The sequence below is a fragment of the Podarcis gaigeae genome (genome assembly GCF_964106915.1).
Source record: "Podarcis gaigeae genome assembly, chromosome: 1".
Taxonomy (NCBI): domain Eukaryota; kingdom Metazoa; phylum Chordata; class Lepidosauria; order Squamata; family Lacertidae; genus Podarcis; species Podarcis gaigeae.
Genome location: NC_139678.1, coordinates 71,152,015 through 71,176,116, shown reverse-complemented (window position 1 = coordinate 71,176,116; position 24,102 = coordinate 71,152,015).

Here is a 24,102-nt window from a genome sequence, read left to right as displayed (position 1 = left end):
CCTTAGTGTTTTATGCCTACGGTAAAATATAGTTCCAAAATACAATTGTCCTAGCAACTTATGCCATGGAAGAATTATGGCAAAATTATTACTTTTAATGCAATTCACCTTAAGTTGCTTAAACTCATAAAACAGATACTTCAATTTCTTTGGATGAGGCACAGGTCTGGTTTGGTTCTTATGCTTATTTTAGTCTTGTGCTGAAGAAAGAATCTTCTGTTATATGTATTTCAAGGTATAATAATAATAAAAATGTTCAAATCCTGGATATCTTGTTACCTATAATGGCAGCACAGCCCACAATGACTCAGAGTAGGGCTGGAGAACTCCAGTGTTCTCTGGGCCTGAGCTCTTCCTTTAACTATTTTTAATAACCGCTAAAACTGTAATTCCAATAGTTCTTCCTGACTGTGTTTCTAAAAACACCCTACATCTTGAGCTTACCTTCACCTGCACAAATTGGTATGATCACGCACCTTAGAGAAATAAAAATGGAAATACCTTGAACAGACCACCGTCCATGTGTCCATTCTCATGCTCTCTTACCCCATATGTATGGTGTAAATGGGTATCCCTCTCTGCACATACATAGTACTATATACGTATCCTCACTCATACCATATGTATTTGACTCTATCCCAGAACCACTGTGCACCACAAGAAAACTAGGTTTGCAAAGGCTGCATTCACACAGTACATTTAAAGTGCCAAGATACAACTTGCTGGGAGATGTACCGTATTTTTCGCCCCATAGGATGCACTGCCCCATAGGACACACATAGGTTTTTTTTTTGGGGGGGGAATAAAGAAAAAAAATTATTCCCCCCCCCCAGGCACGGGGCTGGCGCGGGGGAAGCCTAAGCTTCCCCCGACCCCAGCCCCTAGAACAGCCTGCTATCCGCAAGCCTAGGGAGCCGCGCCGGTCTCCCCAGGCTTGCGGAGAGCTGCGCGAAGCCCGGGCTCGCTCTTCAGCGTGCACCAGGCTTCGGGATGCAGGCAGCTCTGCGCAACCTTTGGGAGCCTGGTGCACAACCTTTGGGAGCCTAGGGTTGCGCAGAGCTTCCTGAAGCCTGGAGAGCGAGAGGGGTCGGTGCGCACCAACCCCTCTCGCTCTCCAGGCTTCAGCGAAAGCCTGCATTCGCCCCATAGGACGCACACACATTTCCCCTTCATTTTTGGAGGGGAAAAAGTGCGTCCTATAGGGCGAAAAATATGGTAGTTTAAGGATGCTGAGAGTTGTTAGGAGACCTCTATTCCGATCCCAGAGCTGCAATTCCCAGAGTTCCCTGTGAAGAGGGATTGACTGATAACTCACTCTGAAAATGGTTTACAATGCCAGGGTCAGCCACCCTGGCATTTAGAAATAAAATACCTCTTGTTCTCTATAAGCATCCAGGAAAAAAAGAATGCAATGGGGGACCATTGCTAAGCCCCTTATGGGTTCCATTTGTTAGCATGATCACTTAAATAATGCAGATGGAATACAGAGAGAGAGAAAATCCTAAGAACACTTTACTGAAGAAACAGAACAAAAAGTATGTATTTTGAGGCGAAAGAGAGGTTTTGTCATCAGGGCCTTCTTACCCATAGGCGCTAGGGGTTCAGGGTACCCAGGCATCGGGCTCTCAGGGGCGCTAGACTGAGAGTCTGGGGCCTGAGAGTTGAGTCTGGGGAAGAGCCCGCCCATCGGTTGGAGTGCCGCGATGGGCTCTTCTGCTGCATGAAGCTCTGTGCCGCAAGTTCGGGGGTGACTGAGCCAGAAAGATGCTCCGCTCTCCTGCACGCCTGGGACTGGGTGATACGGAGGGGGGCACCGGGTGGATCTTTGCACCCCAGCACCACATATGTTTAAGACAGCCCTGTTCGCCATCCTGAAAGAGGCAATCAGCCAAACATAGAGAGGAAAAACTAGTTGGCAAACTAGATAAAGCTGGTAAAAGACACTCCTAGCCACAGACACTTGGGCCTCTAGTGATGAAGATGTATCCAGGAGTACGTACTCACAAAGGATCTTCTTGCTCCTTCAGAAGACGTGAGACCTGCGGGTATAGGGTGGTATATAAATTCTAATAATAATAAGGGTAATCCCATCCAGAAGAAGGTAACTTGCCAATTTCCCAAACATGAGAACCACCCACCCAAAGAGCCCCTGTCTTCGCCGGATTCAGAAACAGTTTATTGGCCCTCACCCACTGCATCCTGACATTGGTCCAGAGTTTTCACAGCCTCTCTTGATTCAAATATTGCCAAAGTTATTCCCAGCATGACGCTGAGTTGACAGCACACAACCTTCCAGCACAAATAGAAGTTCCCCTGCTGCCCTTGGTGACTCTACAGATTAACTTCCTCCATGACCCTGTCGTGATTGCTCCCGACTCGTTCCATTCCAAGGGACTAATGACACGTGACTGTGAGACACCAGGCCTAAAGAATAAGACGGAAGAGGATCCAAGAGTTTTCAACTCTGTACTGTTGGTTTTCAAAGATTCTCTACAACTTTTTCGCCTGCTGTGTTATGACAGGGTTTAGACTTTATATCTGTGCTTATAAGGTCTACAAAGAAAGAAAACAGAGCATCAGTCACCTGGTAATTATATAGCAACTGAAAGGCCATTTAGTTACTGTGGGATAAGCAATAGAATGATTAATAATCTAACCAATTACCATTCATTATAATATCTAATTTGGCATTTGATGAGCCACAGGGGTCTCGCCTGCCTCTTTACATACCTAATGTTTAACAATTCTGCACCAGGTCTGTTCACACCTCTCCACCTCAATGTGTCATCTTCCAGTTTAAACACCTATTTTTAGGAAATAGCAGGATTGGTTTTTACAAAGGAGGTACAAATTATATAATGCCCTGTGGAAGTCATTTACACAGCTTCCATCTAATCTGACAGGTATATTATTGCCTCTTCCTGGGCACAACATTGCCTTAAAGGTAGAGTTTAAAAGTAAAAGAAATTCAGCCCCTGAAAAGCAATGAAGAATTCTGATCTCTCATAAGGCAGGGCAGTTTTGAAGTTCTGTGCTGTGCGTTGTTTCTTAAAAATCCAAACTGAACATTATCTGTTTGTTTTAGAAGCTGCACTAATAATGTCTTAGTGAGCAAATGATGCTGGCAATTAGAGATCAAAAGCAAGGGGGGAAATGTACAAAACTTTAGGTAGAGATACTGCTCACCGTGTTCCTGAGAGAAGAAAAATACCCTTTGGAGTTCTGAAGTAAGAATATGAACTGACCCAGGCCCTGTGATTGCCGTTGGCGGCCCTTATCCCTGTGCACACTTTCCAGGAGCCCAGGGGGCGGCAACATGAGAACAGGCCTTTGCAGTGGTGGCTCCCCACTAGTGAAATGCTCTTCCCAGGAAGGCACACACTTGGTACCATCTTTATCTATTTTAAGTGCCAGACATAGCATGCAGGGAAACCCCCCCTTTTAAAAAAAGAAAAAGAAAAAAGAGAAGTGTTTCTAACTCTTTAATTTTCTACCAGAGTGGAATTTAAGCTGCATGATGATTCCTTCTAAGAGAACAAAGCCTGCCAAATTTAAGAAATATAGGTGCAGCAGTGCTTTATCCTTCTGGGGTAGGAAACTAGAAACCATGCTCCTGCCCCCCCTTTTTTGCAGGGGCAATCAGTTTGAAAACTGGAGACATAAGAGAGGTAACGCCTGTTAAGAAACCTGACAATGTTCAGACAGATGGGTCCAGAGGCTGTCATACTACTACAGAGGTTACATACGCTTCAGGTTACATATGCTTCAGGTTACAGACTCCGCTAAACCAGAAATAGTGCTTCAGGTTAAGAACTTTGCTTCAGGATGAGAACAGAAATTGTGCTCTGGCGGCAGCGGGAGGCCCCATTAGCTAAAGTGGTGCTTCAGGTTAAGAACAGTTTCAGGTTAAGTACGGACCTCCGGAACGAATTAAGTACTTAACCCGAGGTACCACTGTAGATGATTTTACCTTTGTTATATATAATAAGTGCCCTCTGTGAAGAAAGAGGGAAGGAACTGGAGGCACAAATTGAATTACTATTCTATGTTGATGGCATTGGCTACCAGGTGGGTACAATTCACATGGAATGGTGGCTTCAGTTACATAAGCTCCATGTGTATATTCCAGTGAACACTTGGATCCACCACTCTGCCACTGACAGCTGACTCCAAGGTGAAGCTGGGACTAATCAGAGGATAGGACACCGTACCATAAAAATATTTCCCAAATAACACATCTGTTAAAGGTGTGGCTCTTAGCAGCTGTAATTTTCCAGCATTTGGGACCTTGAATGAACATGGAAATCCCTTAACACACTTTAAATCCAATGGTTTTTGTTTCTTCGTTAAAGGAATATTACCTTGGGGTAAAAACTTGTAAAGTCTGTTCTTTGTAAAGTGTTATAGACGTAGCTGATGCGTTAATATTCTTATTAAGCAATAATTACTGTATTTTTGATATTGTGTTGGAAGCCACCCAGGGTGGCATGGAAGGCCCAGGCAGATTAATTATTGTTATTGTTATTATTGAAAACCAATGTGTATGTCTTCAAAGCACCTCTAGGGCTGGATCTAGACACACCAAAGAAACGTTTCAGTTTAAAGCGTAAATTTAAGCAGGGAAAACACGTAGAGAAAAATGGAACTCCAAGTCGCCATCTGGTGGCAGAATGTTATATCGCACATACAACACATATAAATCGCTTTTTCTTTACCAGTCGAGCTGAGTCCTAACTCAAGCTCCTGTGCAATGAACGGCCCTTGTCTGGCTGAGTGCTTTGGCGATCGTTTCCTCATTTTGGCTCCAGAACTGATACCAGGTGGTAGATGCAGGACTATGTGGTTGTGGTAATCAGTCAGATGATCAGAAGTTTTGCTAGACCTTCTTAAATGGAGTGTGCCTCTCTGAGGTACCATAGAAAGCAATTATGCCAGGCACTTAAGCAAATGGTCTGTTAATAACCAGGTAGAGGTGGTGATCTAGCATCCCAGAGCAGCTGGAAGAGTTCATTAACAAAGGGATAAATGAGTTGTCCATAAGCAGACACACTCTGGTATTCATACAATGCTTGCACCTGTTTGCACAAGATTGTTGCTACAATCTAGAAAAGTCCTTCAAAGCCTTGTAAGGTAGCACAACTTTCCTCTTTATTTACACTTCATGCTAGGTGTGTTATTTTCTTTTCATTTTTAATAGTCACAGAAGTGTTTTAGAAATTTAATTTTGATTTCTGATTCCTCCTATGTTCTTCTCAGCAATATGCTAAGCAATACAGGAGTTCTAAACTTGCTGTTCGCTCTCTGAAAAGAAAGCAACAGTCGACATCAGGATCTGGTAGAATCCTAGATCCCCAAACACGGGATTTGGCCAGGTCTGGTTGAGGTAGTCACAGATTGCCCTGGGTCAGATCAAAGGGAGGGCAGTTTGGCAGGAGGAGGAAAGAAGGAGACACACAGCATGTATCTGCCCTGACTCCACTATGTGTTTAAGTAGAATTTTGAACATACTTGAACAAGTAGCAAGTAAGGACTATCATGCCCCAGCGCTTGACAACTTTGAATTGATACGAAGGACATTCTGGGAAAATAGAGTAACCACCATTTACTATTTTGGAAAAATAAAGGGAGCGCCACCATTCTACTCAATGCATGGCCGAAAATGAAATGCCCACATTGTTCAGCTTGACATAGCAATGGTGTGGCACATAGAAATAACAGAGAAGGAATGAGACGAGGAGCTTGTGGCTAGGGCAGAATGGCAGGCAGGTTGTGGCCGTGAATGTGCAGAGAATCCCCTGCTTTTGTACAATGCAACCTTTACTGTTAGGGACGGGGGTGGCGCTGTGGGTTAAACCACAGAGCCTAGGACTTGCCGATCAGAAGGTCGGCGGTTCGAATCCCCACGATGGGGTGAGCTCCCGTTGCTCGGTCCCTGCTCCTGCCCACCTAGCAGTTCAAAAGCACGTCAAAGTGCAAGTAGATAAATAGGTACCGCTCTGGCGGGAAGGTAAACTGTGTTTCTGTGCGCTGCTCTGGTTCACCAGAAGTGGCTTAATCATGCTGGCCACATGACCCGGAAGCTGTACGCCGGCTCCCTCAGCCAATAAAGCGAGATGAGCGCCACAACCCCAGAGTTGGTCACGACTGAACCTAATCGTCAGGGGTCCCTTTACCTTTTTACCTTTACTGTGCAAAAAACGACATCACAAAGCCTTTTCTTGTTGGGGGGGAACACAAGTCATATGTTCTAGAATTGTACTTCCAGAGCATTGCAGAGCACTTTATAAAGTAAGAAAAGCCTGAAATGCTGGATAATTTCAGAGGCGTAGATCTGGTCTGTTAATATGCCAGGAAGAATGAGCAATTATGATTCCCCCCCATCTAAAGCAACATATGCTGTTTGCTGTCCTGTTCTGAACAGCTGTAGGTTAGATGCTGTTAAGATTAAGCCCCCTCTCTCCTCAATATTTCAAAATTGAAATTAAACTAAAATAACAGCACCTGCTGAACAAAACACTATTTCAAAATGTGTACTTGCACACAATTACTATGAAGACGCTGGCCACCATTGTTACCAGTCTATTCTTTTTGAATGGAAATGGCAGTGAAGTTTTTCCACGCAGCTGCAGCTCCTCAATTGTATAACTAGTGCTGGCCCCAAGCCAACCCTCAAGAACTCAAGTGGCACCAAAAGATACTATATTGATTTGCAATCGAACATAATAGGCCATCAGCTTAATTATTACTGAAGTGACAAGGTTCTGGATATTTCATATTTCTATTTCAGAGGCCTGGGAAAGATGAATGTAAATTTTTTAAATGCAGGCATTTGCCTTTCTTCAGAAAGGTAGAGCGCTCTTACTGTATTCAGAGGCTTTAAAAGACCAAAGGGACTGGCTATTCCTTGATCGCACAGTTACCCCTCTGTACAAATAGCTAAAAGCTACAAAACTCACTGCTCCCCGTGGCCAAGTGCCCTCTGACCCCTTTTAGTCAGTAAAAAGCAAACATGGATAATTAATTTCAATTGATTCCATAGCAGGGACTGTTTTATTCTAAAGAAACGATGATTTAATTGAGATGAAAGGAATCATTGGCACCTCTTTCCACTCTGAATATCAGCTGGGTCTACTAACAGTTCACACCAAAGGATGTTTCCCAGGGTTTTTCTTTGGCGCATCAGAGACTACAAGCTGTCCAACTTAAAGGTGCCTTCCATTGTCATATCCTATGCCCTGCTATGTTGTTCTCTGTGTTGTTGTTGTTGTTGTTGTTGTTGTGTTGTCGTTGTTGTTTTTAAGTTTGTGTTTTCCCATCTGTTGGAAACAATGGTAAAGATTGTGGGTGGCGAAATTTAGATCTGCTCTTGCACTATATAAATTTCTTCTGAGTTCAAGGATGTGTCAGGAGACCCCTCTGAGTTTTTGGGATCCAAATCTCTTCCTGGTTCTCCCCCAGCCATGCCCCCTCACTACATCCCAGAGTCAGAGCTTCAATGTCAGTTTTGCGAGGGTGTTGTTCGAGTAACAGCTAATCCCATTCACATTTACTCAGAAAGAAATCCCACTCTCTTCAATGGTACTTACTCCCAGTTAAGTGTGTGCAAGAATTCACATCTTCCCAAAGCAGTGAGTTAGCTTAACTGCAAGCTAATACGAATCAGCTCTCAGAAAGAGAATGCTTCTATAGAAGGGTTGTTCTGGGCAATGCCAAGCTTTCTCCTTGGCACTGTGGCCATGCAATTTATGGGTGCCAAGGCTGCCTTTAATTACCTTTGCAAACAGAAGCTTGTCTCTCTTATATAGAGTGCTGATTTGCATACTTGCATACTTTACAATTTAATAGCATATACCAGTCACTTCTGATTTATGCAAGCTCAATACAGAGTCAATCATATTTATTTTCTAATTATATTGTACCAGACAAATCTATTTTAAAAGTTATCTATAACCAGCATCAGCCATATCATTGCTCCTTCTTTCTCTTACCCTGTACTATTTTTATATTTGGTAGCATAATAGCAGCCCTGCTTAGGCCAGTAATATTCAGGGAGAATGGCAGAAATGAATATGAAATATGTTTTCTATGAATGATTATCTCCCATGTTAAATCTCAGTAAACCTCAATAACTGCACTGAGATGTCAGAAAAGGACCATTACTGCGGATTGTTTGCTCATATGAAAGGATTAAATATTGTTCTTGGGCAACCAAATCTCAGACCAACTTACTCTGTATTCACTGAATATGCTCATCTTTCCTGTTCCATAGTTCTTCCTCTCAGGTGATCCAAATAAGATCCTATCCTTTTATTGCTTTTTCTCTTAACTGCACCTGGAATTCAAGAGTCTTCCTACATGGGTCTTTCCCCTAATTACATAAACCATAGTTAATTATATATGCTGATTAGTTAGCATATATTAAGTTTCTAATTAATACAATGTATTGCCTTCATCTCCCCCCCCCCCCCGCCCGCCCCAATACAGCCACACATATAGATTTCTAGCCAGCAGCCGTGTGTTGGGGGATTCCATAAAAACCATGAAACTGTACAATGAGGAAAAAATGTTTCAGACCTGAATATTTAGTCTTCTCTTGCAGAGAGGACAGACTTCCACAGCGTGGTTTTCATTTTTTGTATTCTACAGTACAAGCTGTTATAGTTAAACAAAAGAAGAAACAAAATGTTTTCATGGGCGACGTTTTAAATAATACCCTTAAAACTGGATTTCTGCCACAAACAGCAGCAGCAGAAATGAAAACTGCTCTTCAAGAGGGTCTCAGATGTTTCACCTCAGATCATAGGGGATGGGGAAACTTTTTGAGCCTGAGAGCTGCTGCACCAGGCAAAAACATTTCTGTTCTTCCCGGCCTTTGGCTAATTGATCTATTGCCCTTTAAGGTGGGTTATTGATTTTTTTTCTTGTTTGTTATAAGTCAGTGAGTGGCAGGACTCTAAAGAGTGTGTGGCAGACACAGGTGACCAGGGGAGTGACCCAGGAAAGGGGACCAATGATTTATGGGGTGTTACACTTCTTGTGGTCTAAACCACTGAGCCTAGGATTTGCCAATCGGAAGGTTGGTGGTTCGAATCCCCGCGACAGGGTGAGCTCCTGTTGTTTGGTCCCAGCTCCTGCCCACCTAGCAGTTCAAAAGCACACCAGTGCAAGTAGACAAATAGGTATCTCTCTGGCGGGAAGGTAAACGGCGTTTCCATACGCTGCTTTGGTTCGCCAGAAGTGGCTTAGTCATGCTGGCCACATGACCCGGAAGCTGTCTGTGGACATACGCCGGCTCCCTCGGCCTATAGAGCGAGATGAGTGCCGCAACCCCAGAGTTATCTGCGACTGGACCTAATGGTCAAGGGTACCTTTACCTTTACATTTACAGGCACGAACCAAGAGAGGAGGGAGAGTCAGGGAAGTCCAATGCAAGGGAAGGCATGCAGCACACGGCAGAAGAAGAAGGGATGGTTCAGGGTCTGTAGATTCCCCACCTTCCCCAGCCCCATTGTCTCCTAGAACCAGGAGTAGCTTGAAAAGGGAAGAGCAGTAATGGCATCTGTGAGGGAGAAGTCTCAGGTTGCAGGCAGGGTATGTAAGCCAAAGGAGAGCCCCACTGTTTCTGCAGCTGCTCCATGGGGCCCAGACCTGTGGACAGCTGCCTAGAGGCTAGAAGTATGTGAACATGTGTATCCAGAGCGCCATGGAAGCTGCTGTGTTTCTCTTGCCAATAAAGAGTTAACTATTTCTCCCTTATCTAGGTTGGGCCATGACATTATATTATGTATATTTGTGTTTTTCTACTGTAAACAACCCTGTGATCCTCAGATGAAGGGTTGGCATATAAATAAATACAAACAAGCCTCGATATCTCCATTGGGTGGAACTGACCTCCTGATAGGATGGTATCTGCAAGAGGCCTTCACATGCAGAGCCCGGTAATCAATTTGGTATATAAGACAATCTTTTACATATCCTGTTCTTCAGCTCTGTGGGGTTTTATGGAACAACACCAGCACCTTGAACTCAGCCCGGTAGCTAATATGTAAATATGGGTTAACCAATTGCAGAGGAAAACACTTACAAACAAACCATGAATAATTTTCTTGTTTCACTTCTCCCCCCAAAGCATTTCCTTTCCCTTTTATCTCTCTTTCTTGCTGTCAATTAATTTACTACACAACAATACAACAAACCACATCCAGTTAGTTGCTCCAGGCAGAATCATCACAGCCGCACAATAAGAGTTTCAACGGATGCATAAATTAAAGAAAAGAAAATTATTAATATGATTTCCAGTGGCTCTTGTTGGTACAGCAGCGGGGATGTTTACTGTGTTGTTGCTGCATCATCCATCTACAAGTAACCCAGAGTTTTGGGGTTTGAGAGATGGGTAGCAGTGCCTCTTTTGGAAGAAACATGTGAGATCCATTGTACTACTGATATCCCCTAGTGAACTCATCTGGGTAATCAAAATGACTCAGACATGAAGCCACCTTCTGTCTATTTTATAAGGTAAAGGTAAAGGTACCCCTGCCCGTACGGGCCAGTCTTGACAGACTCTGGGGTTGTGCGCCCATCTCACTCAAGAGGCCAGGGGCCAGCGCTGTCCGGAGACACTTCCGGGTCACGTGGCCAGCGTGACATCGCTGCTCTGGCGAGCCAGAGCCGCACACGGAAACGCCGTTTACCTTCTCGCTGGTAAGCGGTCCCTATTTATCTACTTGCACCCGGAGGTGCTTTCGAACTGCTAGGTTGGCAGGCGCTGGGACCGAGCAGCGGGAGCGCACCCCGCCGCAGGGATTCGAACCGCCATCGGCAAGTCCTAGGCGCTGAGGCTTTAACCCACAGCGCCACCTGCGTCCCCCTGCGTCTATTTTATAGGCAGCACTTATTTCTTAGTACTTTCAAGAAATAAAAGACGGGTTGAAAACCTGGATAACCTCAAGAAAGATAAACAAGGCTTTGCATTCTTCCTGTGACCAAACAGCTTATGAAAATGATAAGTAACAATCTACAGGCTGGTGTAATCACTTGGGGAAAACGTATTTGGAAAGGAACTACTATAGTTCATACCCTTATTTGCAAGTAAGTAGTGGCAGAAGGGGTGGCAAACCTGGGGAGCCCGTAGATGTTGATGGAGTCCAGTTCTCATCAGCCCCAGTCCATATGGCCAATGGTCAGAGATGATGGCACCTGAGGTCATGATGAAGCCATAGACATCTTGTATGACCTAAGGCAAAATAATTGTGTCTTGGTTTTCAGTCTTTGCCAGCAAAATGGGAATGATCTCTACCTCGGAGGGATGCTGTGAAGGAGCATGACTCATCTTTGTCAGGCCTTCAGCGGCTGAGTATAGTCATTTTAAAGGATACTGATCATTATGTCTTTATGTAATGTCTGATAATGCTTTTAATATCTTGCTTGTTAGGTTATACATGACCTTGTTTCTGCAAAGTGCCCCATGACCATATTTGGTGAATGATGGTATAGAAATCTTTTAATAAATAAATAACTAAATATAAATGAGAAATCTGTTAGAAGTATCAGTTTATTTGTGTGTGTGTCCCCCACCCCCGGAGTGGAAAACATTTAATTAGGAGAGTCTGGGATTCAAACTGAGAGATTCTCGTACACTAGTACTAGAGGTCAGAATGAACAAAAGTCATATTGACTTCAGTGGATAATGCTTTCAGCAGTGTAAGGAAGCTGAAATAAGTGGCCATTTAAATTAGGCACTAGCTGTTCTTTATACCTTCAAAATCAATATTTGGAAAGACTGGAAAATGATGAAGAAGAGGGGGAAGAAATGCTTTAACCACAGTCAGATCCACAGTATACTGGGAGCCAGAACAGTCTTGGGGCATTGACAAAAAATGTATGACCAGGAATCTTCAATAGAGGATTTTGGCATAGTGAGCTCTCTACAAAAACCAACAAAGAAGAATTGATAATATTCGATTGCACGATACTTTATAAAGGAAGAAATAGCAAGCACCTGCTCAAGTAATTTTGAAATTAGAAAAAGCATGCAAGGATAGAAATTGAGCAATTGTTCCTAAGTATATGAGAATCCAGCTGAACATTTTTTAAAAACAAAGAGAGGACCAAGATCAAGAAGAAAAGGCTTTTCTTTTTTCTTTCTTTCTTTTTTGTATAAAGGCAGATGAGAAGAATCCAAGAATCAGGGAAAATATGATGACATATTATGGAGCCCAGATCTTAGATATATTTTGAATGTAATAAAATTATAACTTGGAAATATTTAAGAACTCTCTGAGCATTAAAAATGTCTGCCATGTATGTAATATCATCAATGCTACAACAAAGGCTATGCCAAATTTTTGCTGCCCCCCCCCCATTGTGGGTTTTTTTCAGGCTAAAAGTGTTCTTTCAAGTGCAAAAAGCAGGCTGAAATTGGTTCCAATTTCTCAGTGTGTTTCATACCATTTCATAGTCATTGTTACCCAATCTCCTGCTGCTTTGGTCCCACGCTTTAAATTTTTAACACTTCTTAAAAACTTATTTCTGCACATACAAGAGTGAAAGAAGAGCGGCAGCTTTTTATGCAAGGACTGTTTTATGATTTTCAGTGACACTTAAAAATGCACCTCTTCACCCCCAGACCTTTGAGAAGAAATGGATTCAGTAAGGTACAATAGATGAGGCCTCTCAGCTGTATTGATACCATTTTTTAAGTTATAGTTTTAATGTTGCTATATTTATTGTTGTAAATCCAAGCGTGGAATCCAAGTGTGGCATTCAATGAACTAGTTGTGCATGGGCAAGGAGTACAGCTAGCACAATCCCCTCTTCTCCCCCAGTGTGTGTCCTATTGCACCTCCAAAACTGCTCTGGAGGCTCGGGGAAAATCACAAAATGGATTTAGAGGATATGTGAGAAGGACAGGGGGAAATTGTTCCGTTGCACAAAGAGAAATCTTTCTACAGATGGAACCAGTGACAAAGGCTCTCCTCCCTGCAAGAGAGGGGAGTGGTTGTGGGCGGGAGCCCGAGCACTGCCCCTAGCAGGGGGCATTAGCCCCCTGCCTCCACCTCCCCTGGCTGGCGCCCACGCCCCTCGGCAGGCATCCAACCAGGTGCCTGAGAGGGGGCGTGTTCAGCAGCCTTTTGCTGCGGCGCCAGCCTCTCCCCAGCCTCATTCTCCGTCGTCTCGCCGCTAGTCACCCACCCTCCACTCCCTTTGAGTTAGGGCTTAGGTCATTGGCCTTGCTATGAACCTTAGGTTGGTCGCCCTGGTTGTCTAGGGGGCCTGGTAGGAGTTTTTCCATTTGGCATTAGGCTTTTTTGTTTTTTCGCCTACCTCGTAGCAATTGTCACAACTTTTGTGGTATTGGTGGGTAGGTTAGGCATTGGAATAATGTGTTGTGGTGTGTCGAAGAGCTAGGTGTGGCCATCGCCTATGCCTTCAATTTTGGGTCTTCCGTTAAAGGAATCTGGCGGTCGTGTATTCTGTCGGATGCCTGCTTGGCGGGAGGCCTTGGCACGACCCTCGGTGACATCAGGGGAGAGCCTATAGTTGGATTAGCATCAACAGGCTTCACCTACTGGTGAATAAACCCACTTGTTTGAGAGATCCAATGCCTAAGCCAATACCTTTTCACTGCTGTAATCAATAAAGTTGTGGCCTTTCCTTGCCCATTAACCTTATATAACGTGTCCTTGTGTATTCTTTCCACACTGCGGGGGTCGGGTCCTCGAACCACAACGCTCTGTTGAACATAAGCCCAAGAGCCTTTGCACACGTACAACCATTCTCAAAGTTTCAAGAAGGATATTCCACCAGCCAGGTGTTGATGCAAGCAAACCTCTGATGACTTTTCTCATTACAAAAAAGAACAGACGGAGGAAGATGTGTGCAGGAGGAATGTCAGAATGTAAATATCTGTATCAATTGTTTTTCAAAACCAACAAGGAAATAGCATCATAAACACTCTTTCTTGGGGTTCCGTAGCTTGAGAGGCAACATATTTAAAAAGCCAAATATTTAGGGGTTGGGAAGCGGAGAGGGGAAGGTAGAAGAACAAAAATCAGAACATTTTGCAACACATCTAAAAAACACTCAAATCGCAAATGTCAGGAGTGATTTTGGCTAAGGCTTTCTAATAGCATCGCTACGGTGGAACCTTTCTATACAACCGAAATTTCTGTTATCCTTCATTAATTGTGTCAAAGTCTCCTTAAACGAGCCAACCAAGTGGTTTGCAATTTCCAGGAAAATATCCCAGATGAAGCTGATATTTTTGTTGCCAAAAAATTATGAGCTGAACTGTACCTTAAGCACTGATTTGCCTAGTAGAGATGTGATATTGCTAATTGTCTAAAACCGTAGCAGCTGTGTAGCCATTTTAAGAACTCCAAAAAGGATTGAGATGATTGTAATTTTGAACAGCATTTTGACATCATTTCATATCGCCAATATTTACTTACTTACTTACTTACTTACTTACTTTACTGCTTTAGAGCGCATACTCCTGGAAATTTTCTGCGAGAGCGAGAAATGTTCTGACCTTTCATTTTTATTTAACATCAACCTCTAAGTAGCACTTCGGGGCAATTGTACCACATCAGCTTTGTAATCATGAAGTGAAGTACTTTGGTCCAGACCAATTCTTCGCTGCCAGGGTTTGTCCTTTCACTTAGCACTTGCTCACAGTTCAACGCTTGACTTAACAGTCCGCACAGAACCAGGTTCACATGACCTATCTCTTCCCTTGACCACATTTTCTACGAGCCCAGGGATAAAGGGGAAAGTGGTCAAACCGGATCAGTAGCAGTTGGCAAGGTGGGTCAGGGAGGGGCTGTGCTGCTTACCTGGCTTCCCAATATTGGGGGCATTTCCAGTTACTGAGAGAAAAAGTGGGAGGGGTGAGATGATGGCGAGACTGGCATGATGTAGGGACATGGGTGGAGCCAATCTGCTTCTCCCGCTCACTGTGTCCACGACCCTGCTGACCTCCCTGCCACCTAGTCCCTGTCCCTCTTAGTAACCAGCAGTGGTACCTCGGGTTACATACGCTTCAGGTTGCATACTCTTCAGGTTACAAACTCCGCTAACCCAGAAATAGTGCTTCAGGATAAGAACTTTGCTTCAGGATGAGAACAGAAATCGTGCTCCCGTGGCACAGCAGCAGCGGGAGGCTCCATTAGTTAAAGTAGTGCTTCAGGTTAAGTACAGACCTCCGGAACGAATTAAGTACTTAACCCGAGGTACCACTATATCGGGAAGCCAAAGAAGCAGGGCAGCCGCCTTCATCCTGCTCTACTGACTGGTACTGAACCAGATTCGTATCAAGCTCTCTCTCTAGACAGGACTTCCCCACATCTGTAGATGAGGTGACGGAAACAAAGAGATTGTAGTTTGTCCTCCTACTTCCTCTTGAACAAGTAAGTAAAGCTAGCCAGAAACACACCCACATATATACACATATGTTTAAAGACAACATGAAAAGACAACTTATTTCCCTTTTTGCTCAGGTGTGGCTTTGCTCACTTTTCCCAATAAAAAAATAAACTCCCTTTCTAAATGTTTGGAAGGAAAGGGTTATAGCCAATGTAATGCTCATAAGGGTGCTCTCAGCACAAGGATTGCCACTAGTACAATGGGACTGCCTCCTCTCTCCCCCTGACCCTCTTGAGACAAGTTTGATATCTTATTTTACTAGCTGGTACCCTGCTTACCCAATCATGGTTCTTCTCTGTATGTTTGTATCATTCTGAGATTTTATTTTCTATGATATTTTAGTTTTACTATGGCTTATGGTCAAAGAACTGATGAGTTCCATCAGTGGAAGCCCTTGCAAGGACTTCCGTTTCTGCAGCCCCATCTCCTCCTACTGTGTGCCACCCGCATCCCCCCAAATTGGCTCAGAGGGTCATGAGAAACCCCAGGACAGAACACAAGAGAAGGAGAGGGCAGATTGTTCTGACTGGCAAGCTGAAATCATGTGGATAATACAGTGGTACCTCGAGTTAAGAACTTAATTCGTTCCGGAGGTCCATTCTTAACCTGAAACTGTTCTTTACCTGAGGTACCACTTTAGCTAATGGGGCCTCCTGCTACCGCCACACTGCTGCTGCACAATTTGTATTCCCATCCTGAAGCAAAGTTTTTAACCCGAGGTACAAGAAGAAGAAGAAGAAGGAGGAGGAGGAGGAGGAGGAGGAGGAGGAGGAGGAGGAGTAGGAGGAGGAGGAGGAGGAGTAGTTTGGATTTGATATCCCGCCTTTCACTCCCTTTAAGGAGTCTCAAAGCGGCTCACAATCTCCTTTCCCTTCCTCCCCCACAACAAACACTCTGTGAGGTGAGTGAGGCTGAGAGACTTCAAAGAAGTGTGACTAGCCCAAGGTCACCCAGCAGCTGCATGTGGAGGAGCGGAGACACGAACCCGGTTCCCCAGATGATAAGACTACCGCTCTTAACCACTACACCATACTGGCTCTCTGGGTTAGCAGAGTCTGTAACCTGAAGCGTCTGTAACCCGAGGTACCACTGTATAGTGGTACCTCAGGTTACAAACTCTTTGGATTACAAACACTTTGGGTTACAAACTCTGCTAACCCAGAAGTAGTTACCTCAGGTTGCGAACTTTGCCCCAGGGTGAGAACCAAAATCACATGCCGGCAGTGCAGCAGGGGGGGCCCATTAGCAAAAGTGCACCTCAAGTTAAGAACGGTTTCGGGTTAAGAACGGATCTCCGTAACGAATTAAGTTCGTAACCTGAGGTACCTGAGGTAACACAGTGGTACCTTGGTTGTTGAGCTAAATCCATTCTAGGAGTCCGTTTGACTCCTGAAACCATTCGAAAACCAAGGCACCGCTTCCAATTGGCTGCAGGAGCTTCCTGCACTTAACCAGAAGCCGAGGAAGCCACTCACTTCAGGGTTTGTGGCATTCGGCAGCTTATTTGTTCGAGAGCCGTACCGTTCGACAACCAAGGTACCACTGTAATACTTAGAGACTTACTATTTATTTATTTATTTGGTAATACTTATATAATAAGTAAATAGTACTGATAATATTAAGACAATGTGTTTGATGTGCTTTGAAATACTCCAGCCTGTCATTTAAATGCTAAGTATTACCATGATCACAGCTCGCAACCTAGCATTGTGCTGCTCTCTTCCCATCCCACAATGCGTGCAATGAGCTAGGGCAGAAAAGGCAAAGACGCATTTTTATTTTATTGTCCCTGTAGCACATACTCAGTAGAACTAGGAAGAAGAAGAGGGCAAAGCGCCTTCTGATACCTAAGAGTTGGAGAAGGCTTTTTCTTCTTTTCAACAGCTTACAAGAACGGTGTATTGGGGGGGTATCATTCTAGCAATGACAAGGAACTAAAATATAGTGGCAATTTGCCTTGAATAACCCAAGTTGACACATAGAGAACAGTCAATTTTGAATTTGCAGGGATACTAAAAATATGCTGACATGAATATCAACGTGGAAATTGCTTGATCAAAAATCAAGCCAGAAAGGCAAAAGTGTTTTCTAGTTGACATTCACCTGATCTTTCAATAAATAACATAGAAAGGAGATCATATATCATTGCCTTTTAATTTCCTCTTACTCTAATGCTCTTTTATACGTCTTGTGGCTGACTCGGGCAGAGACCAGGCAGTGACATTCTAATAATTTGGATGTATATATTTTCTCAGATGTCAAAAATCATCTGAAAGTGTCAAGAGGAATAGGGGAAATGGTGTGAGACAATAAGAAGTGAAAAAGTATTCTAAGATGTAGCCTGCAATCACAGGCAGCTTTGTGGATGCCTGTGATTCAGATGAAGAGCAGAATAAAGGATTAATTGCATCGCTGAAATGACACTGTCTCGCATAAAGCAAACGGAAGCGCGTGAAGGTATGAAAGAAAGGTAATATTGCCAACTTAGGGAGAAAGCAATTTGAACACAGATGAGGGAACTTTCTCAGCCTGCAGAACAGGCAGGCTGCAGTTTGCATATGGACATGGGTTTCTACAAATGTAAGGATGAAACAACTATGCATTAAATGCCTTCGGAAATATAGTTTGCTACTTCTACTTTTAAATATTTCCTTAAATGCTTCCTTGTGTTAGCAGCTTGAGAGAACATGGGTTTTACCCCCAGTCCTTCACAAAGATTTACATAAGTTTACAGAAAATGCATATATCATCCTGCAATATGATTTGGGCATGTGTCTCTTTGGCCATATGTATGTTGTTGTTGTTGTTGTTGTTTAGTCGTTTAGTCGTGTCCGACTCTTTGTGACCCCATGGACCAGAGCACGCCAGGCACTTCTGTCTTCCACTGCCTCCCACAGTTTAGTCAAATTCATGCTGGTAGCTTCGAGAACACTGTCAAACCATCTCGTCCTCTGTCGTCCCCTTCTCCTTGTGCCCTCCATCTTTCCCAACATCAGGGTCTTTTCCAGGGAGTCTTCTTTTCTCATGAGATGGCCAAAGTATTGGAGTCTCAGCTTCAGGATCTGTCCTTCCAGTGAGCACTCAGGGCTGATTTCCTTAAGAATGGATATGTTTGATCTTCTTGCAGTCCATGGGACTCTCAAGAGTCTCCTCCAGCACCATAATTCAAAAGCATCAATTCTTCGGCGATCAGCCTTCTTTATGGTCCAGCTCTCACTTCCATACATCACTACTGGGAAAACCATTGCTTTAACTATACAGACCTTTGTTGCCATATGTATATGGGAGCTCAAAGTCAACAACAATTTCCTAGTATGTGTACTATGCAGTGAAGGAGAGAGAGAGAGAGAGAGAGAGAGAGAGAGAGAGAGAGAGAGAGAGAGGTATTTAAATACATAGCGATATATAGATATATGCAGGTGGGGAAGAATCATAGCTCAGTGGTAGACCACATGTTTCATTTTCTGATTGTCCCATATCCAATGCTTGGCATCTCCATGACTGAAACTCTGAAGAATTGTTTCCAGTGAGTGTAGGCAATAGTGCACTAGATGAAGCAGTGGTTCAACACAGATCAAGGCTGCTTCCCATGCTCTTAATGCCTGCTTTCCCCTTGCATCCATATATTTCAACAGAGGACATTCAGGGAAGCTGAATGTTGGAAGATTTAGGACAGATAGACTCTGGAACTCGTTCCCACAGCAGGCACTGAGGACCATCAACTTGGATGGCTTTAAAAGAGGACTGGACAAATTCAAGGAGGAGAAGGTTATCAACGAATAAGACCTCCATGGTAGGAGGAAATAATGCTTCTGAATACCAGGTGCTGGAAATCATAAGGGAGCGAGCTCTTGTGTTCAAATCCTGCTTGCAGGTTTCCCACAGGCGTCTGACTGACCACTGTGAGAACTGGACTGGAGGGCCATTGACCTAATTTGGCAGGCTTTTCTAGTGTTCATTGCTGTTGTTTATTGTTTTGAACCTGCCTCAGTTATATTCCAAGTAGAAACTCAGAGTAGAAATTCGAGAAATCAATCAATGAATAAAGTACCTATTGTCACAGGAGTGTGCTGGTCAGTAATCACATGGTTCACAGATGGAGTTAACTCTTTATTAGCAAAAACATGAGCTCCACAGACTTGGTTGAGTGTCGTGACGAATGAGCAGAACTGCTCATTTCCAGTGGTCTTCCTCCCTGAAAATCAGTTACCGAGACTGAAAGTCACCACTTCCTCAGGGCTTTCTCCCAACAATCGGAGACTGTGCCTCTGTGCAGCCAACCTCTGACCTTTTCATGCCTCTTCTGGTGCTGGGAGTTAAGGGGTTAGGGGAGCTTGTTACAGCAGGAGGGGGACACACCTGTGATTCTTCATCTCTGCCTGTTGACATTCATCCTCCCACTTTCCTGCTTCAGCTTCTGCCTCGGATTCTTGACTACTCTCTGCCACAGACCCTCCCAGCTTACTAAGCCCTGTTAACTTTTCAGCTTCTGACACCTCCTCTTCCCAGTCTTTTCCATCTGACCGCTCATTGTCATGCCACCACCAATCCCTGGGCTCTGAGCCTTCTTCCTTTGGTGGTTCCCAGCTGGTTCCTCCCATCATTCATCTGTGTCCAACCTGTCCATGACACCTATATTGTAAGACAATTTCAAACAGAGTATAAGCACTAAACCCCTCCTAGTGTAAACGAACATTGTTTGAACTCAGTTATTGAGAGCCATGTTAGAACAGACTGAGGAAGAGTTATAGCTCAGCGCTAGAGCACATGTTTTGTATGTAGATGCTCCCAGGTCCAGTCCTTGGAATCTCCAACTAGGCCTGGAAAAATACCCTTCTTGAAACCAAGGAGAGCTGCTGCCAGTTGCTTTAGAGAATATTGAGCTTCCTGTATAATTGTAGTTCTGTGGACACTGTACCTTTAAAGCACATTCAAAGCACACAAACACACACACCCCTCAAAGAATTTTGGGCAGTGTTGTTTGTTAAGGGTTCCTGGAAATTGTAACTCTGTGAGTGGTAACCTAAAGTGCCCAGGATTCTTTGAGGGGAAGGATGTGCCTTAAATATACAGTGCTTAGCAACCCATGTGGTCTATGGCCTGTCCTATCCCCTTCCACACTGCGCTATGGCAGGACATCTTAAACATAGTATGTCCCTGGGGTATAATTGTATAAAGTATACTACAGTCAAAGAAATAATATTCTACAACATCTCTAACTAGCTTGTTCCATTAGTTAATTCCTATTTTGGTTATGAAGTTCTTCCTGTTTCTGAACATAAATCTACTTCCCTGTAGTGAAAAGAATTACCCTTTGTCATATAATCATTGAATAGGGTGAATGGTTGTTGTCCATTTGACTTCCTAGGGCTGTTAAAATAGTTGAAAACTGGCAACATATTCCCACATGTACAATTTTTCACCGTGGGGTAAATGCACATAGTTTCAAAGTGTGGTGATGTGAAGTTTGGGTTGTTTGGATCCAGCTGCCTACGCCACAATGCCACCCTTCAACTAATTTTATTGCCTTTCCCCTCACATATCAAAGGACTAGTTTGTAAACCCAAAGCAAGATCTACAATTTCAAGCATGATTCCTCAATTGCAAAATGCAGGCAAACGTTTAATATGCAGTGTATTGACTCCTCTACAAACAATTTCATGCTTTGTTTTCCAACTCTATTGCTACAATGGATAGCTTCATGAGGCATGAAGCAAATCTCTGGTGTTAAGTATTTATTATGTAGTCTCTTTTTCTAGTCCTTTGACCATCACAATATTTCTTTGATGTCCCTGTATTTTTACATTTCAAAGGCTAAGATAACAATGCGCTTTAAGACGACTGGAGGGGGGGATAAAAACAGGATGCATGTCTATAATATACTAAAAGGAAGCGGCATTCTACCACAATTTCTGCATATTAGTTCAGTTGTCTTCATTTTCGATTTATTACACACACACACACACACACACACACACACACGAAACAAAAAGGCCATGCAAATCACAATCACTGAAACTGAAAGAGCAATATCCTTTTAGATCATCACTTGCATTTTTGGTGCTTTTCAGATCAATGAGATTGTGACAGTGTGAAGCAGCTCTTTTACTTCATTTTCAATCCTTTACAGCCACCATGATGAAAGGAATTCAGCAGACACAAGGGATTCTCTGCTTTCCATACAATACTTAAAAATGGACTTTCTTTGTGGAGCCTAACTTGAGATTGCAAGCAAAATAGGAGAAAGCTAGGAACTAGGACATATAGTGGAGTCCCACATATACTGATACTTACCACACACACACACACACACACACATACCATGTATGTGTGATGCAGTCCACATAAGCAGGCCTCCTGAAGCACTGAAATTTCCAAGTTCTAATCAGGTTCTAATGAGATCCTGGGTTGTTGTTGTGTAGTCCTGTCACATACAAACCCCAGATCCAGACCCTTCAAGTGTCCCTGTTTTCCAGGGACAAGCCTGGATTTACAGAAGCTATTCTGGTTTCTGGTTTGATCCCGCAATGTCCCGCTTTTCCTTAGGACGTCCCTATTTTCATTGCAGAAATGTTGGAGGGTTTGGAGCTATCCGACCCCCCAAGCCATCTGAAGGCAGCCCTTTATAGGAAAGTTTTTTACAAAAATATTTAATATTCTGTTATGGTTTTCTATATGTTGGAAGCCTCCCAGAGTGACTGGGTCAACCCATTCATAGGGGTTGAGTATACTGTAAATATGCAGATCTACACCCATGTTCCAACAGCAGCTCAATTTGGCATCATGATGATGGGTACAGAGTGGCAAATCAATAAAGCGTTGGACGACATGTGCAGGACACGTCCAATACGGCTTGGTTTTAGACTTGTGGCATATTTCTGTAATATACCACAGAAATATGGTAACCTTTGGTCCATGGCTGTAGTGCGCATTTTACTGTTGCTTTATTTCTGCTGAATTCCCTTGGCGGATTATGAGTTAACGAATAACGACTGTTGTGGTGACGCAAGAGACTTAAGCGCTGCTCAAGGCCTATACATTGCAGCCCTAGTTAAGGCCTTGAACATGTCAGTCCGGTGTTTTGTGAAGAGAGGGCGTGCACAGGGAATAAATCCAGCAGGGGCGCAGTCAGGCTGGTAGATGAGGAAAGGGAATTGTGTACACAGCATTTGCATGGGATGCCCGTTGCCCTGATCCACCTAGGGATGCAAATGCAAAGGCCAATTGTTATATTCCTATGTGTGTTTCAGTTTAACATGTTGTAAACTTTGTATGAGAAATTGGGTTGGCAAAAACGGAACTCCACAGCGCCATCTGGTGCCACAGCGTTAAAATGTATATACAACACAGATAAAGCGCTTTTTCTTTGCCAATGTAGCTGACTCCCTGGAGATAAAAATGCCATTTAAGCAACATATAATGCTTACAGGAATCATGTTCATTTCAGTGTAAAACACTGCACAGAACTGATAGAATGCTTCATTATAGATTCCTTCCCCTCTCCCTAATGGAAAAAACAAACAAATAACCACCACGTACCCCTGTGATTGTAACATAATCATATACATCTCAGATTTATAGTTGATTCCTCGGATTTATAGTCTTCCTAGACTTCTTTTAAGTACTGGATTTTGTCAATAAAAGAAAAAAGCATGTCCTTCCCAAATTCAAATATACCTTTTAATAATAGATTACAAGCAAAAGGCAAGGGGAATAGGCACAAAAGGAGAAACTGATCAGTCAAAGTTTTACCCTGACAAAACAAAGTTAAGGCAACAGGAATCGTACACAAGATTTAGAGCTCGATACAGAATATCCTCATGCCAGAAAGCCCTTTGTTTCAAATGTAAATAATGATTCTGTTTTCTACAAAACACACCGTAGCAGTCAGGGGATTGAATGCTCGACGTAGTTAGAGAAAAGTTTGTATAATGAGCTTCCCTGCCCCCTCATGGTCCAAGGAATTGCATTAATAGTTACAAATTGTATTTCTAAACCAGGCCTATTATAAGAAGACCCAACAGCTCACGACAGCAGGTACTGTACTTTGATGGGTTTCACATAGTCCCTGAGTTATATCAGTCCTCATCCTACCAATAAGAAGAGGAACAGAGAGTTGGTCATTCCATTATGCTCTTCTTTCACACTAATATCCTGTCGCATTGCAACATCATAGTTCAAGTTCCAATGAAACTGCAAAATACAAAAATACAATGAAGCACCCGGAGCAGTATACAGTGGTACCTCAGGTTACATATGCTTCAGGTTACATACACTTCAGGTTACAGACTCCACTAACCCAGAAATCATGCTTCAGGTTAAGAACATTGCTTCAGGATGAGAACAGAAATCATACTCCGGCGGCGCAGTGGCAATAGGAAGCCCCATTAGCTAAAGTGGTGCTTCAGCTTAAGAAAAGTTTCAGGTTAAGAACGGACCTCCGGAACGAATTAAGTACTTAACCTGAGGTACCACTGTAATGGTTAGATTGTTGGATTATGACCTGAGAGAGGAGAGTTCGACTCCCCATGTAGACATGAAGCTCACCTCCAAGTAAGTGTATGTAAGTTTGCAGCCTTAGAGCTTTATAGGCCAAATTTATAAGCACATGCGTGCTGAATAAAAAAACCAAAACAAAACAGAGCTTCCAATTAGGTTGCAAAGAGAACTGAGAATTCA